The following is a 15,634-nucleotide window of genomic DNA, read 5'->3' as shown; positions in this document are numbered from 1 at the left end:
ATCCATTTCTTGGAACCGGAACTTACTGGCTGTGGACGCCAAACCTTGGACAAGTCATTTAAGGAAACAAGCAGTTTCCCAATATGTAAACTGGGAATAGCAGTACTTGGAGTCTTTCCCTTACTAGATTGTGACATATCAGTCAAGAAGCATTTACTAGGCATCTGATTATGTGCTAGGCACTTTACCAAGCACAGGGGGTGCAAATCAGTCCCTGTTCTTCGTTGCTGGTTTTTGTGAGGCAGTTGGGGTTAAGTGACTCGCCCAAGGTCACACAGCTAGTGTCAGGTGTCTGAGGTTAGATTTGAACTAGGGTCCTCCAGACTCTAGGGCCTATGCTCTAGCCACTGTACCACCTAACTGCCCCCAGTCCCCGTTCTTCAGGAGCTTAGAATCTAACTGGGGAGACAGCATGCAGACAAATCTATATAAAGCAAGTTATGTTCAAGATAATTAGGAAATAACGAAAAGCACTGGAGAAGGTAGAATTTTTTAGTTGGGACTTGATAGGAAGCCAGGGTAGTTGGCAGAGGATGATGTTCCAGGCATGAAAGCAAGCCAGAGAAAATGTCTGGAGCCCAGAGTGGGAGTTTCTTGCTCAGGGAATATTCAGGAGCCAGTATGACTGGATGGAAGAATATTCGTGTTGGGGGGTGGGGGGAGTGATAAAAAAGAAGACTGGAAAGGTAGGAGAGAGCTAGGTTACAAAGGGCTTTGAATATAGGCCTTGGTAACAGACTCCTTGGTTGCAAGACTAAAGGACTGGGAAGATGGTGGTACCCTCTTTAGTAATTGGGAAGGTAGGAAGGTGGAGAAGGTTTGGGAAAAAGATAAATGAGTTCTGTTTTAGACAGTTTAAGGTGTCTACTTGTACTTCATTGGAGGTGTTTGAAAGGCAGTTGGAGGGGCAGCTAGGTGGAGCAGTGGATGAAGTACCAGCCCTGGATTCAGGAGGACCCAAGCTCCTGAAGAACGGGGACTGGGGGCAGTTAGGTGGTGTAGTGGCTAGAGCATGGGCCCTAGAGTCTGAGGACCCGAGTTCAAATCCAACCTCAGACACGACATAAGCTGAATGACCCTGGGCAAGTCACTTAACCCTCATTACCCTGCCCCCCCCAAAAAAATTGTAGAAAGGCAGTTGGAGATGCAAGATTGGATGTCAGCAGAGAGACTGGGTGTGTTTGATTTGAGAATCAGCATAGAAATGGTAATTACAATCAGTATCTGTTCCTTGTGACTTCCACGAAGTTTGAATTAGCCCATGTTTTTGTCTTCAGTTGACAAGAGAAGGATGAGGCCCAGAGAGAAGAGCAGAGCCCTAACAGGACAAAAGGGTGGCATGGTTGTCTGAGTGGTGAGGAACCTCTCCCACCCTCTCTGTGTTAACTGCAGGAAAGCTCAAATTAGTAGCAGAGGAAGGACCTAGAACCCAAAGTGACCTCACTTTACATCTGTAAGAAACAGGTAAACTGAGGCAGGACTCCCAGTTTTGTGCAAAGCAGGAAGACCATTTTATTATGATCTTGCAAGAAAGAGCCCTTTATTGTGGGTCTAATACTGAGATTACCTCCCCTGTTTCGATGTTGGCTGGCTACTCTGAGTGCACACTCTTCTTTTTTTTAAGTGATTTGCCCAGGGTCACATAGCTAGTAAGTGTTAAGTGTTTGAGGCCGGATTCAACTCAGGTACTCCTGACTCCAGGGCCGGTGTTCTATCCACTGCACCATCTAGCTGCCCCCACACTCTTCTTGACACTCCTACTTCATATTAACTCCTAATCCCCCTAACCCCAGTAGGTGTCAGAGGCTGCATCCACACTCAGTCTTGCTGATTCTGAGGCCCACCCTCTGTGTACTAGGCCCTCCTCAGCGTAATGCTATGAGGAGGGAAAAAGTTTTAGAGAGAAAGCTGTCCATATCAGGTGACAAAATTCCAAAGATTCTGATGGTCGATCCTCCTCAGGATGATCTAGACTTAAGGGCTCTGGAGGTGAGGAGACAGGTTTAGGACTTGGGTTACTTTCCAAAGTTGAACTTAATAGCCGCTCTAAAACTAAACAGATGATGGCTGAAACAAGCTAGAACACATGAAAGACCAAAGTAAAGGCATATTACTTTCTAATTTAAGGGCCAAGCCTTAATAATTTTTTGTCTCCATGGGGGTGTGTGTGGGAATGAGTCTTTTTTTATAGAAATCTCAACAGTGGTTCACATTGGCAGTGGGCTGATTATTTAACTTTTTACAAATTTTAATACCTTTGGTTCATCTTCCATAAATCTCAAGTATATCTGAGATCTGCCTATATAGTACATATTTCCCTTTTTTTCATTTCATGGCATTTCAGTGATTAAGGACAAATGGTATTCTTGGATGTGTTGTTTTTTTTAACAGTGGAGAACAGGCCAATTCTTAGAAGGCTGAGCATTCCCTGAAGGTGGTGAGTAGAAATTTTAGTCCAGCTCCTCTGTGATCCTCTCTTCTGACTGGAGACAAGACAGACTATAGGAAGTACACTTGTCCTTGAAAATCAATGCCTTCTGACCCCCCTACATGCCTTCCCTCCCCTCTCCAGGTCTGTTCCAATCTTTCAGTAACCACTTTAGTCACTAAAGAAAAATTAACGCTATGTCCCCATATCACTGCATTTCACCCTTTACCGTTGTCATTTCATCCTGGAGGCAGTACTGACCCTCATTTTTTTTGTTGTCGTTTTGTTTTGTTTTTGGCGGGTACTGAGGGTTAAGTGACTTGCCCAGGGTCACACAGCTAGTAAGTGTCAGGTGTCTGAGGTAGGATTTGAGCTCAGGTCTTCCTGAATCCCAGGCCGGTGCTTTATCCACTGTGCCACCTAGCTGCCCCTTGACCCTCATTTGTAAAGTGAAGGGATGGGCAACCCTTAAGGTTCCTTCCAATGCTAACCCCACAATGAGATTTTTGAGTGGTTGTTAGGAGATATGTTTTGCATAATCTGATCTGTATTTTAGGTGTCTTAACCACTGAAAGGCTATGTTAAGCCTTCACTGTGTAAATTCACAGAATTTACAAGGTTTGCCTCTAATGGAAGACAAATTTGGGCTCAGAACCCTCACATCTTTTCTCTCTTAACTGACTCTATGGGAGTGGCCTCCCTCTCCTTGAAGAAGAACCCTTAGTCTGAGTATGAAAGGAACCGAAGCACTGAAACCATCAAGAGAAGAACGGGGAGTCAGGAGAATTGAGTAGCTGTCAGAATTTCTAAAAAGAAAGCCGAGCTTCTGCTCCAGAGTCGATTTGATTTCTTTGTTTGAAGGGAAGTGCGTAATGCATAATTATTGCTTCTGTCCCACCTGTGTTACAAATAGCCTATTTCTGAATGTTTCTGTCAAAGGTGTGCTGAGCGACAAGCTGGCAATTAGACGTGGATTTAGCATGAGTCGTGACTTCAGTAAAAGTAGGCAGGAAATTTGGCCTGAAAGTGACTCTTCTGGAGCTTTGCTGACTGTGAAGAAGGAATATTGCTTTCCCTAGTAGCTGCTGACCTCTCCCACCTTGGTACTAGAACACCAAGCAGTGGTAAGCCAGCCCAGCCTCTGCCACCAGCAAGCACAAGATCCCTTTCCCCCTCCTCTGTGCACAGGACTATTTTGTTCCCTTCTCAGTACAAAATATTCTAAAATAAGAAAGTAATCTTGAAAAATACAGGGGGAAAACTGCACATATATATATATATTTGTCTTCCTGAAGACATATATTTTTTTCGGGGCAATGAGGGTTAAGTAACTTGCCCAGGGTCACACAGCTGGTAAGTGTCAAGTGTCTGAGGCCAGATTTGAACTCAAGTCCTCCTGGATCCAGGGCTGGTGCTTTATCCAACGTGCCATCTAGCTGCCCCAAAGACAAATATTCTAAAGACCAGCAAGATTTGGAACTGGTCACTTAGGTAATGCGAGGTTATTAATCTGTTTTGTGGATTGAGGAAGCTGACTTGTCCAAGGTCACAGAGCTGGCAAGTCAGAGGAGGTGACACTCCAAACCAGGCTGTTTTACTCCTTACCCTGCATCTGTGATGAGATACTTAAAGGACTCTCATTTGGAAGAGAGATTCTTTTTTACATTATTTCCCACAAATGGCAGAAGCTTCAATTAAGAAAGAGCTAGAGAGCTCTTAAAGCATTGAATGAATGGACTGGCCAAAACAATAATTCACATATTTCCAGCCCTTTAAGATTTACAAAGTGTCTTCCCTGGCAACCCTATGGGAGTTGGTAATGCAAATATTATGCCTGTTCTTATGGCTAAAGGAACCGCAGTGAGAAGAAGTGATTCACCTTGACACAGCAGATGTGTCAAAGCTGGGACTTGAGCCCAGGTCTCCAGGTATCCCATTCTTTTTTCATCCTACCATGCTGTTAGTGACAGTTTCTAGCTAAACCAAAGTGATCCTCCATCAGGTCAGAAATGCTCAGAAGATATTGTTACATTGAGAAACAGGTTGGACTGGCTGGCCCCTAGGCTTCCTTCCTACTCAGCTTCTGTAATGCACACTCATTCTCTAATTTGGTCTGATGGTTTGAAGGCCCAGAAGAAATTCCCGTGATAGGCCACAAGGTGGAGTCCTGTTGCTGTACCCCTTTATCTCGGTGGTCAGCATTGCTGTCAGGGAATTATCCAAGTCAATCCCTCAGAAAGCATTTATTAAATGCCTACAATGTGCCAGAAACTCTGTGCTAGGTATGAAACTACTTGATCTCAAGGAGTCTGCATTCTATTGAAGTAGACAATATATACACATAAGTATATGCAAAATAAAGAAAGAAATTTGGGGAGGAGGAGACTAGAAGCTGGAGATCCCAAAAGCCTCACATAGGAGGTGGCATTTGAGCTGAACTTTGAAATAAACTAGTGACGTTAGTGAATGAATAAATTTGGCTTTTTAAAATCGACATCTTTTTTATTTCATAATTACTTTTTTTTTTTTTTTTTGCGGGGCAATGGGGATTAAGTGACTTGCCCAGGGTCACACAGCTAGTAAGTGTCAAGTGTCTGAGGCCGGATTTGAACTCAGGTCCTCCTGAATCCAGGGCCGGTGCTTTATCCACTGCGCCACCTAGCTGCCCCCTCATAATTACTTTTTAGAAACATTTTTAACATTCATTTTTTAAAAATTGAGTTCCAAATTCCTGCTCTCCCATCCCTTCCCTACTCCTTGGGGAGGCAAACAATATGATATTGATCATACATGAGATGCAAGACATGTCCATATGAGTCATGTTACAAAAGAAAACACGCACAAACAAGAAAAATAAAGTGGGGGGAAAACATGCTTCAATTTGCATTCAAAGTTCATCAGTTCTCTCTCTTGAGGTGGATAGCAGTTTGTATCATGGGGTCCTTTGGAGTTGTCCTGGATCATTGTATTGATCAGAATAGCTGAGTCTTTCACAGTTGATCATCAATACAATATTGCTGTTTCTTTTTTTTGGGGGGGGGAATGGGGTAATGAGGGTTAAGTGACTTGCCCAGGGTCACACAGCTAGTAAGTGTTAAGTGTCTGAGGCCAAATTTGAACTCAGGTCCTCCTGTCTCCAGGGCCGCTGCTTTATCCACTGAGCCACCTAGCTGACCCATATTGCTGTTTCTATATACAAATGTTCTCCTGATTCTGCTCCTGGTCACTTTGCATTAATGAATAGCTGCCCCGGTTTCAATATTTCTTGTCTCATGGAATCATTCCTTTCTTTTTGGCCCATTCTAATTTTCAGAGAGTTCAATTTTGGGGTAAAGTTTACTTCTTTCTGTTCCAAGCTATTATTAATTCTTCTTACCATTCTTTCCTCTCTGACTCATTTGATTTAATACTACATTTAAAAAAGAAAAAAATTAATTTTTCCCAAGAACTCTTCTAGTCTTTGTCTTCTTTTTTTCCTGTTAGACTCTGCTTGTATTTGGTATTTGGTTTTTGGTTTTTTGGTAGGGCAATGAAGGTTAAGTGACTTGCCCAGGGTCATACAGCTAGTAAGTGTCAAGTGTCTGAGGCCAGCTTTGAACTCAGGTCCTCCTGAATCCAGGGCAGGTGCTTTTTCCACTGCGTCACCTAGCTGCCCCCTCTGCTTGTATTTGTATAGTTAATATCTTCTGTACTTCTTGGGCTTCTCTCAATCCATGGTATTTCTTCATTGTATTCAGCATTTTCTTCTGTTTATTCATCCCCAGCCATAGTTTCTGGATCGGGCCTTTGTGCTTGGGTCAGTTTGGACTCATTCCCAGTCTTTTGGAAGGTGTTGATCAGGCTTTGCTTGATCTTGGATGTGGTGGCAAAGACAAAACACTTTCCTCTACAGGACCTTCCTGAGTTTGGTTTCAGTTTATTGTTGGTTCAACTTAGCTTTTGGCCTTGACCCCTTCCCTTGGATCCTTTTTGCATAATCAGAAACCTAGAATTGGCTCTGTAGTAGCTTTGAGATATCCCAATTAGATGTTAATTGTTCTGGTAGCAGGCTTCCTGGAAGACCTCAAATGCTTTACTCTCCAGGGGTGCCCTGGCTCTTTCCACTGTGGTTCCTGCTGTGGTTCAGGCCTGGATCATCTGTTTTTGTTATCTGCCTTTGTTTACTGATGTGTCTTAGGCAGGACTGCCTGGACATGGCACTGATACATAAGCCATAGCAATTTTTTTCCACCTTTAGCCATGACTTTTATTTTTCATTGATTTAAAAAAATTTTCAGTTCCAAATTCTCTCCCTCTCCTCAGCTTCTCCCCTATCCATTAAGAAGAAAGTAATATGATACCCATTATACATGTGAAGTCATACAAAACATACATCTCCATATTAGTCATATTACAAATAAAATAAAAATCTTAAAATGAAAAAAATGCTTCAATCTGTACTCAAATTCCATCAGTTCTTTCTCTGGAGGTAGATAGCAGTTGTGAGACCTTTGGAATTGTCTTGGATCATTGTATTAACCAGAGAAGCTAAGTGCTTCACAGTTGCTCAACATACAATATTGCTTTTACTATATACAATGTTCTCATGTTTCTGCTTACCTCACTTTGCATCAAATCATGTAAGTCTCAGGTTTTTCTGAAACCATCCCCTTTATCATTTCTTTATACCACAAGAATATTCTATCACAGTCATATACCACAGCTTGTTCAGCTATTCCCCAATTGATAGGCATACCCTCAATTTTCCAATTCTTTGTCACCACAAAAAGACCTGATATATCTATATCTATATCTACATATTTACAAATAGGTCCTTTTCCTTTTCCTTTGATCTCTTTGGGATAGAGACCTAATAGTGGCATTGGTAGATCAAAGGCTATGGACAGTTTTATACCTCTTTGGGCATAGTTCCAAATTACTCTCCAGAATGGTTGGATTAATTCACAACTCTACCAACAGTGCATTAGGGTCCCTATTTTTCCCATCCCCTCCAGCATTTCTCATTTTTCTTTTCTGTTATGTTAGTCAATCTGATAGATATGAGGTGGTACCTCAGAATTAATTTGCATTTCTCCAATCAATAGTGATTTAGAGCATTTTTCCATGTGACTGTTGATTACTTTGATTTCTTCTGAAAACCACCTGTTCATATCCTTTGACCATTTATCATTTGGAGAGTGGCTCTGATTTGTATAAATTTAAACCACAGCATTTCATCTTTTTTTTTTTTTTAAGTTAACCAGTGAGGTCTCAAAGTATTGGCAAGTTCAGTCTTTATCTTTAGTTCAGTCCTTATCATGCCACTCATTTCTGGTCTTAGAATCAAATGAATGAAGAATGAATGAAAAATGTGGGGACCAATTTTTAATTGGGGAGTGTTAGCTAAGCGGGTCGCTGCAATATTGGGGCAAGGAAGGAGACTGGCAGCCTCCCTCAAAACAGAACAGGATTTATTTTAACAAGAACAAACTTAAAAAAAACCACAAACAAGATCAGTAGGATCAAGGGAAAGGAAATAAAATGGGGAAAGGGAAATTATACAACCTGAAAAAATACCACTGACCAGGAATCAGCTGAGAATACACAGCCCCATTCCTGTCACCTTCCAGCTTCCAGCTAGAATGCCAGACAAAAAAACTCCCTTCTCCCAGCACCCCCACACAGTCCCCAGCCAATTGGATGGCCGCTCTGACAGTCACGTGACTGCCCTCACTAGGCTTCCAATCATTATAATTTTGCCAGGCCCATGTAGGCATCCATAAGTGGTGATGACGTGAGGTGCCAGTGCCATGGCAATAGCTACAACCAGTGGGTGGAGCACTGTGCGGTTTGCAGAGCCCCAGGCCAGTGCGCACTGAGGCATAAAAACTTCAAATAACAATTCTTTACAAAAAAGAATATCTTTACCATGTGCCAAGAACTCTTGTACATGTTGAAGATACAAAGTGTAAGGGTCTAAAATTCTAACTAAACTATCTAAAATCTAATGAGTGGTTGCCAATAAATTATAAGCTTTAGCAAGAGTATTTAAATGTTTAAGTATTTATTAAAGAGCATTAGGATCAGAGAGAAAGGTAAAAATCTAACTATTTCTAAGAGACCCTATCATCTGACCCACCATGGTGAGGTCAGGAACCAAAAGAGACAGAACCCCTCCGCCAGCATCAGCTTCCTACTTCATGTTCCCCTCCCAGAAATGGGAGGCTCCTCAAGTTGATTGGCTGGTAGCCTTGATAGACAGTACCCACGAGCAAATGTCACTTCCTGATGCTAAGGACCTTGACCACATGACTTGCCCTCAGAGGCCTATCAGCTTTTCTACAGTAAGTCTCCAGCAGGTGGCATCATTCTAATCTTTACAAAAGACAGAATGTGATGCAAAGGCAGTTCTGGTCCTCAAGGAGCTTATGTTATAAAAGGGAGAGACAACATATATGTGGAATGGTAGCCAACAGGATGAGAAGTGGGGCATAGGGGAGTAGACTGCCATATCACTTCCTGGAACAATAACAGATCTGTGAAAGTGAATAGGAGTGTGTTCCAGGCATAGGAGACAGACTCTGCAAAAGGGCAGACATGGGAAATGTAATGTGCATGAGGAATGTAAGAATGAAAAACACATGAATATAGCTGGTACTTATATAGAACTCTGAAGTTTGCAAAATTCTTAGAAATAGCTCAACCACTCTAAGACTTAGGTGCTATTATCTTCATTTTACATATGAAGAAACCGAGGCAGACAAGTGACTTGCCCAGAGTGACACAGATAGTATTAGAGGGAGGATTCAAACTCATGTCTTCCTGACTAGTCCTGTGCTCTATCTATTTATATAATAAGGCCAGAAAGGGAGATTGGAGCCTGATTTTGAGGGATTTTAAAAGCTAAACCCAGGAGTTTGCATTTGATCCTAAAGGTAACATTGGAGTTGATTGAGCATAAGAATGACAGAGACTTGTCCTCAAGGAATATGAGCATCACTTCAGCAACTGGAGGATAGACTGGACTGGGGAGAGATGGAGGTGAGTCTATGAGATCTGAACTAGGGTGGTTGTAGTGTGTAAGGGCCAAATTTATTATGGGGAGAGTTAATTGGGTGGCTCGCCATAACATTGGAATTCAGAAAATAATGAAAGGCCTCTAGGTCCAAAGTTTTTCCCTTCAAAACTGCCTTTTTTAGTTATTTCTCCTAGGCTAATAAGAAAGGAGATTAACAGCCTCTTTTCCACAAACAAACCAGGTTTTATTAATGGGAACAAAATTTACAACAAAGGGGTGAAGTTAATAAAGCAAGGGACTAGGGAGTAGGGGAAGAGAAAACAAATAAGCTCCCTGGCACTAGCAAAGACTGACTCAAACCCCAAACTTTCTTCCAGCTCGGCTAGCTCAAGGAGCTGGCTTTGCTTCCACAAACACCACCTGGGGTTCATAGTTTCAATGAGAGTCAACTGTGTAGTCCCTCTCTGGTATGCTCCGAAGCTCACCAAAAAGAGAGTTTTTCTATGAGCGAGCATCCCCTTCCTAGTTTCTCTCTCCCTTCCCCAAAGGGGAGGTCCTTCAAGCTGATTGGCTGAGAGTGGTCTCCTGCTGACATCAGTAGTACACCAACATGTCACTCAGGGCCGGTCAGGTGTGACCTCCATCCAATCATCCCCAAGTAGGTACTTAGTTTTTCATTCTCAACCAATTCAAACAATACTAAGTCAATCAGGTGGGGTCCCTGGGCATCTGCCAAATTCCATTATTTTATCACAAGTGTATTACATTGGAAAACACAAAATCACAGAATTTGAGTGTTGGAAAGGACTTGTGTGACCATCAACTTCAACCCTTATATGAAAGGAATATCTCCTACAGCATTCCTGATGAGGAGTTGTTCAGCCTCTTCTTGAAGACCTCTGAGGAAAGAGAGCATTCCCAGAAGAAATGACAAAACCAAGGTGGGCAACAAGGAGTAGATGCCCAAGATAAGTTGATAGTGAGAGAGCACCTATTTGTCCTGGATGAATTCAGATTATTTAGTCTAGGTGAGCTATATCCTCAGGTTCTGAAATAAGGCACATGCGAGTCACTACATACTATTTATTTATTTTCAATTTTTTTTTTTTTTTTTAGTAAGGCAATTGGGGTTAAGTGACTTGCCCAGGGTCACACAGCTAGTAAGTGTTAAGTGTCTGAGGCCGGATTTGAACTCAGGTACTCCTGAATCCAGGGCCGGTGCTCTATCCACTGTGCCATCTAGCTGCCCCCTACATACTATTTAAAATTATGGAAAACAGAAAAGGTGCCACAAGATTGTTCCAGGTAGGAAAAAAAAAAAAAAGAGAGAACAGAGTTTGCAAACTCTACCAAACCCTGGCACTTAGCAGGTTAATTAAATTGTCCAGACTTTTATTCTGAGGAAAATTCTAGAAAGTACCATTAAAGACATGGTTGGTGAATATTTTGAAAGGAAGTAGTGAGTGAGCTTCGTTAACAATGATGATGATAGCTAACATTTATATAGGGTAACTAGGTGGCATAAAAACCATTGATAACTATAATGAATGTCTTAAAGGACCAAAACCACCTCCTGGAAGGTAGAGGAGGAAGAGCTAGAAGGCAGAGATGACCCTATCTCTAGTAGTAGTACATCTGCTTTGGGCATAGTTCCAAATATTTTGGCAAGTCTTTTTCTTTGTTGATTGGAAGTCATATTCTGTTGTAATGGACATCACTCTGAAATCTAAAAGGCTATTCCAGGTGAGTGTAAGATCCAGGCAGTCCCATCAAACTGGAGATGGGTTTTTTTTGTTGTTTGTTGTTTGTTTTGTTTTGTTTTATTTTGTGGGGCAATGAGGGTTAAATGACTTGCCCAGGGTCACACAGCTAGTAAGTGTCAAGTATCTGAGGCTGAATTTGAACTCAGGTCCTCCTAAATCCAGGGCCGGTGCTTTATTCACTGCACCACCTAGCTGCCCCCTGATGGTTTATATTCTAAAGACCAGTCTAGCTTGAGTCTAGTAGGTCTGTAACAAGAACATTCTCTGGTCATTAGGTAATGAATACAGTGGCCACAGCTTCCTATGAAGGCTATCTACTGAGGCATGGAGGAGTTGGGATCTGCAGTGCTGAAAGGATCGTGCCTCCTGAAGATGTCACTAATTCCTGGAAGTCTTGAAGGAAATTATAGAGAAAATCAACTCACTTGGAATTTCAAAGTCATGACAAAGCTGCCTAAGTGATTAATGACCTGCTGTGTAACTGTAGCCCAGTATATCCATGCAGAAAAAGTACAAGCTTTTCTGGTTTTTCCTCTACTCTCCCAGCCCAAGGAATCCAAGGCTACCAAACTCCATGATCCAATCCCAGCTGCCCCATCCTTCCCCTCTGACTTCATTTTAGTCTTGCACCTGAATTTTGCATATAGTAGGTATCCAATAAATTCTGAATTTTAGAAAAGATATCGACAAACAAGCAGAGAGTCAATAGTATGATAAGGTGATTCAAACTGTTATGAAGATAAAATAAAGAAACTGGTTGTAGAGAAGCCTAGCAGGGACATGATAACTCTCTTCAAGGATTTGAAGGACTCTCAGGTTGGAAAGGGACTATTCCTGTTTTGCTTGATTCCAGAGGGCAGAACTAAGAATAATGTCTGGAAGATCATAGAATTATATACAATATAAGCAATAGGATCATAGATTTAGAACTGGAAAGAGACTTTAAGAAGCTTTTGAGTCTAAGCTTCACAATATGCTGACAGAGACACTGAAGTTTAGAAAAATTAAATGAATTGCCCAAGGTCTCACAGGTTCTGAGTGTCTTGCAGTAGGATTTGAACTCAGATCTTCCTGACTCCAAGTTCATTACTACTCTACTCAGTACATCATACCACTATCATACCTTCAGTAGCTTATCCCTTCTAACTGGAGGGCTGAAGGCCAGAGCAACAAAACAAAACAAAACAAAACAAAAAACTCCTTCCAAAGGCTCTGGTACTCCTTGATGAATTGGGAACCGGGGTATGACTTTCACAACCTCCCCCGTACCCACCCATCAAACTTCCTTTTGTGTATTGTCTTGCCCAAATTAGAGAGTAAGGTGTTTGAGGGTCAGGATTGTTCTTTTTCTTTTTTCTTTCTTTCTTTTTTTTTCTTTCTGGGCAATGAAGGTTAAGTGACTTGCCCAGGGTCACACAGCTAGCAAGTGTCAGGTGTCTGAGGACGGATTTGAACTCACATCCTCCTGAATCCAGGGCTGGTGCTTTATCCACTGAGCCACCTAGCTGCCCCAGGATTGTTCTTTTTCTTATTTTCTTATTCCCACCATTTAGCACAGTGCCTGGCACTTAGTGGGTTCATTAAATTGAATTACAATGGGGGACATGAGAGGTACAGAGGTAAGTATAATACTAGATAGAGAGGAGATGGGGTGAGGGAAAGAGTCAGCAAGGTGTTCATGGAAAATTTGAGGGAGAAAAATCATTTAGTTGGATGGGTGGAGATAAGGGGAAAGGCTTTATGGAGGAATTGGGCCTTTGGCAAAAGATTTTTTTGGGGAAAGAAATTGGGTTTAAGTGGCTGGCCCAGTGTTACATAGCTAGTAAGTGTCTGAGGCTAGATTTGAACTCAGGTCCTTCTGATCCCAGGACTGGTACTCTATCTACTGTGCCATCTAGCTGCCCTAGGACAAAGGATTCTTTGTTTTTGTTTGTTTTGTGTGAGGCAATTGGGGTTAAGTGACTTGCCCAGGGTCACACAGCTAGTAAATGTTAAATGTCTGAGGCCGGATTTGAACTCAGGTCCTCCTGAATCCAGGGCCATTGCTCTATCCACTGCGCCACCTAGCTGCCCCAGGACAAAGGATTCTTAACGGTACAGATGAGGAGGAAGCACAAGAGAGTAGGGAATGGGTTCATGATGAAAACTGGCATGTTTTGTTTAGGGAACAGTTTAAGTAGTTGACTCTCTTTTTTTAAAGGTATACATTTGCAATTTATTATTTATATCTTTTATTTTTTCCATAAAAGTATTTTATTATTTTCCAGTTACATGTAGAGATAGTTTTCAACATTTGTTTTTATAAGATTTCTAGTTTCAATTTTTTCTCCCTCCCCCCTCCCCAAGATAGCAAGCAATCTGATATAGGTTATATATGTACAATCACATTAAACATATTTCTGCATTAGTCACATGCTGTACAAGAAGAATCAGAGCAAAAAGGGGAAAAAATAGAAATAGTATGGTTCAATCTGCATCTAGACTCCACAGTTCTTTTTTTTCTGGATTTGGAGAGCATGAATCCTTTGGAACAATCTTGGACCATTAAGTAGTTGATTTTCCCTGGAATCTGCTGTGCTTAAAGAGGAATATTGTGAAATAGATTGCAAAACTACATCAGAGAAGGCAATAAGGATCCCAGAAACTTTTGGAATGAGAATGACCCCATTGTATCTGTGAAGGATAGATAGGAAAGGGAGGGACTAATATTCCATGAAGTAGGTTGAGAAAGGTTTATTATCCCAATATTTCTCTCAAAAATTATTCCGAGAAGTTTAAGTGACCTGTCCATATAAGTTACACAACTAGCAACTGGCAGAGTTGAGTCAAACTCACATCTTTTGTATCTGAGACTAATTTTCCATTACACCAAAGTTTAGGTTCAATGCTCTTTCCACTACACTCTGTTACCACTTTGGGAAATTCAAGTGAAAATAACTAGAAGGCAAATGGAAATATAGTAAGGGAGTCCAGGAAAGAGATCACACTGAACTGTAGATCTGGGATTGGAAAGCCATCTCCAGTAATAAATACAAGACACTTCCTAATAGTTAAAACTCTCTAAAAATGGAATGGACTGCCTCAACAGACAATGAATTACCCATCATAGGTGTTTGGATATAAGGTGAGTGACCATACTAGGAATGCTGAAGATTCATGCTTCAGGTAGAATTAGACTAGATGACTTCTAAGAGTGATGTATCAAAGATGCAAAAGCAAAAAAAAAAAACAAAAAAAAAAAAGATGCCAGAGAAGTTGGATCTGGAAACTGCTGGGTGCTGGTATCATAAAACTAGTACTTCATATCTACCTCAAATGGTTGTTTTGAGGAACATGCATTGTAAAATGTCATAGAAATGTGAGTTAGTCTCACATTTAGGGCCAAAGTGGAATGTCTACCAAGTAACGAAATTGCTTTGTCTGGCTCTAAAGACAATTCCAAAAATGTGTCTTGGCAACAGCAGCTTAATGGGAATAAATTTAAAGTAGTCCTAATGTAACTACTTTTTGTTGTTGTTTTGGGCAATGAGGGTTAAGTGACTTGCCCAGGGTCACCCAGCTAGTAAGTGTCAAGTGTCTGAGGCTGGATTTGAACTCAGGTACTCCTGAATCCAGGGCTGGTGCTTTATCCACTGCACCACCTAGCAGTGCCCCTGATACTTGCTTTTAAAAGTAGTCACATTGGAGCAGCTAGGTGGCACAGTGGATAAAGCACCAGCCCTGGATTCAGGAGGACCTGAGTTCAAATCTGGACTCAGACACTTGATACTTACTAGTTGGGTGACCCTGTGTATGTCACTTAACCCCTATTGCCCCACAAAAAAGCAAGTATCATTTGCTATATTGTGTGCTAAGTTGTTAACAAATAACTGCATTGAAAAGATTGCTTTAGGATAATATACTAGAAATTATTGACGTTGATACAAATGACAATAATTATTATTACATTCTGATGTTTAACAAAAGCTTTCTCTTCACAACTACTCTGAGGTGAGTAGAGAAAATGTATTAATGTGCATTTTATGGAAAAAGAAGCAGATAAAGAAGTAGAATGACTTGCCCAGGGATACACAGCTAGAATTCTAACTTAGATCTCTTGACTAAGTCCTATGGTTTTTCCATCTTATCTTGATGCAGTGGAGCGCATCCAATCCTGCATAGTCATATGGTATGAGAATTATGTTCTCTCTCATAAGTCAAGTTAAATGAACAAGTCAACAAAGTGCATGCTTATACTAAGGAATGGAGATACAAAGGAATGTGAAAACATTCAATGACCTCAAACTACTAACAATATAATGGTGGAGATAATATGCAAACAACTATTTACAAAAAAAGATTTATATAGCATAAATAGCAGATAATTTCAGAGGGAAGATCACATTGAGGGAAACTGGAAAAAGCTTCTTGCAGAAGGTGAGATTTTTAGCTGAGATTTGAAAGAAG

This window comes from Dromiciops gliroides, chromosome 1 (assembly GCF_019393635.1).
Source record: "Dromiciops gliroides isolate mDroGli1 chromosome 1, mDroGli1.pri, whole genome shotgun sequence".
NCBI lineage: Eukaryota > Metazoa > Chordata > Mammalia > Microbiotheria > Microbiotheriidae > Dromiciops > Dromiciops gliroides.
This window is presented reverse-complemented; position numbering follows the sequence as displayed.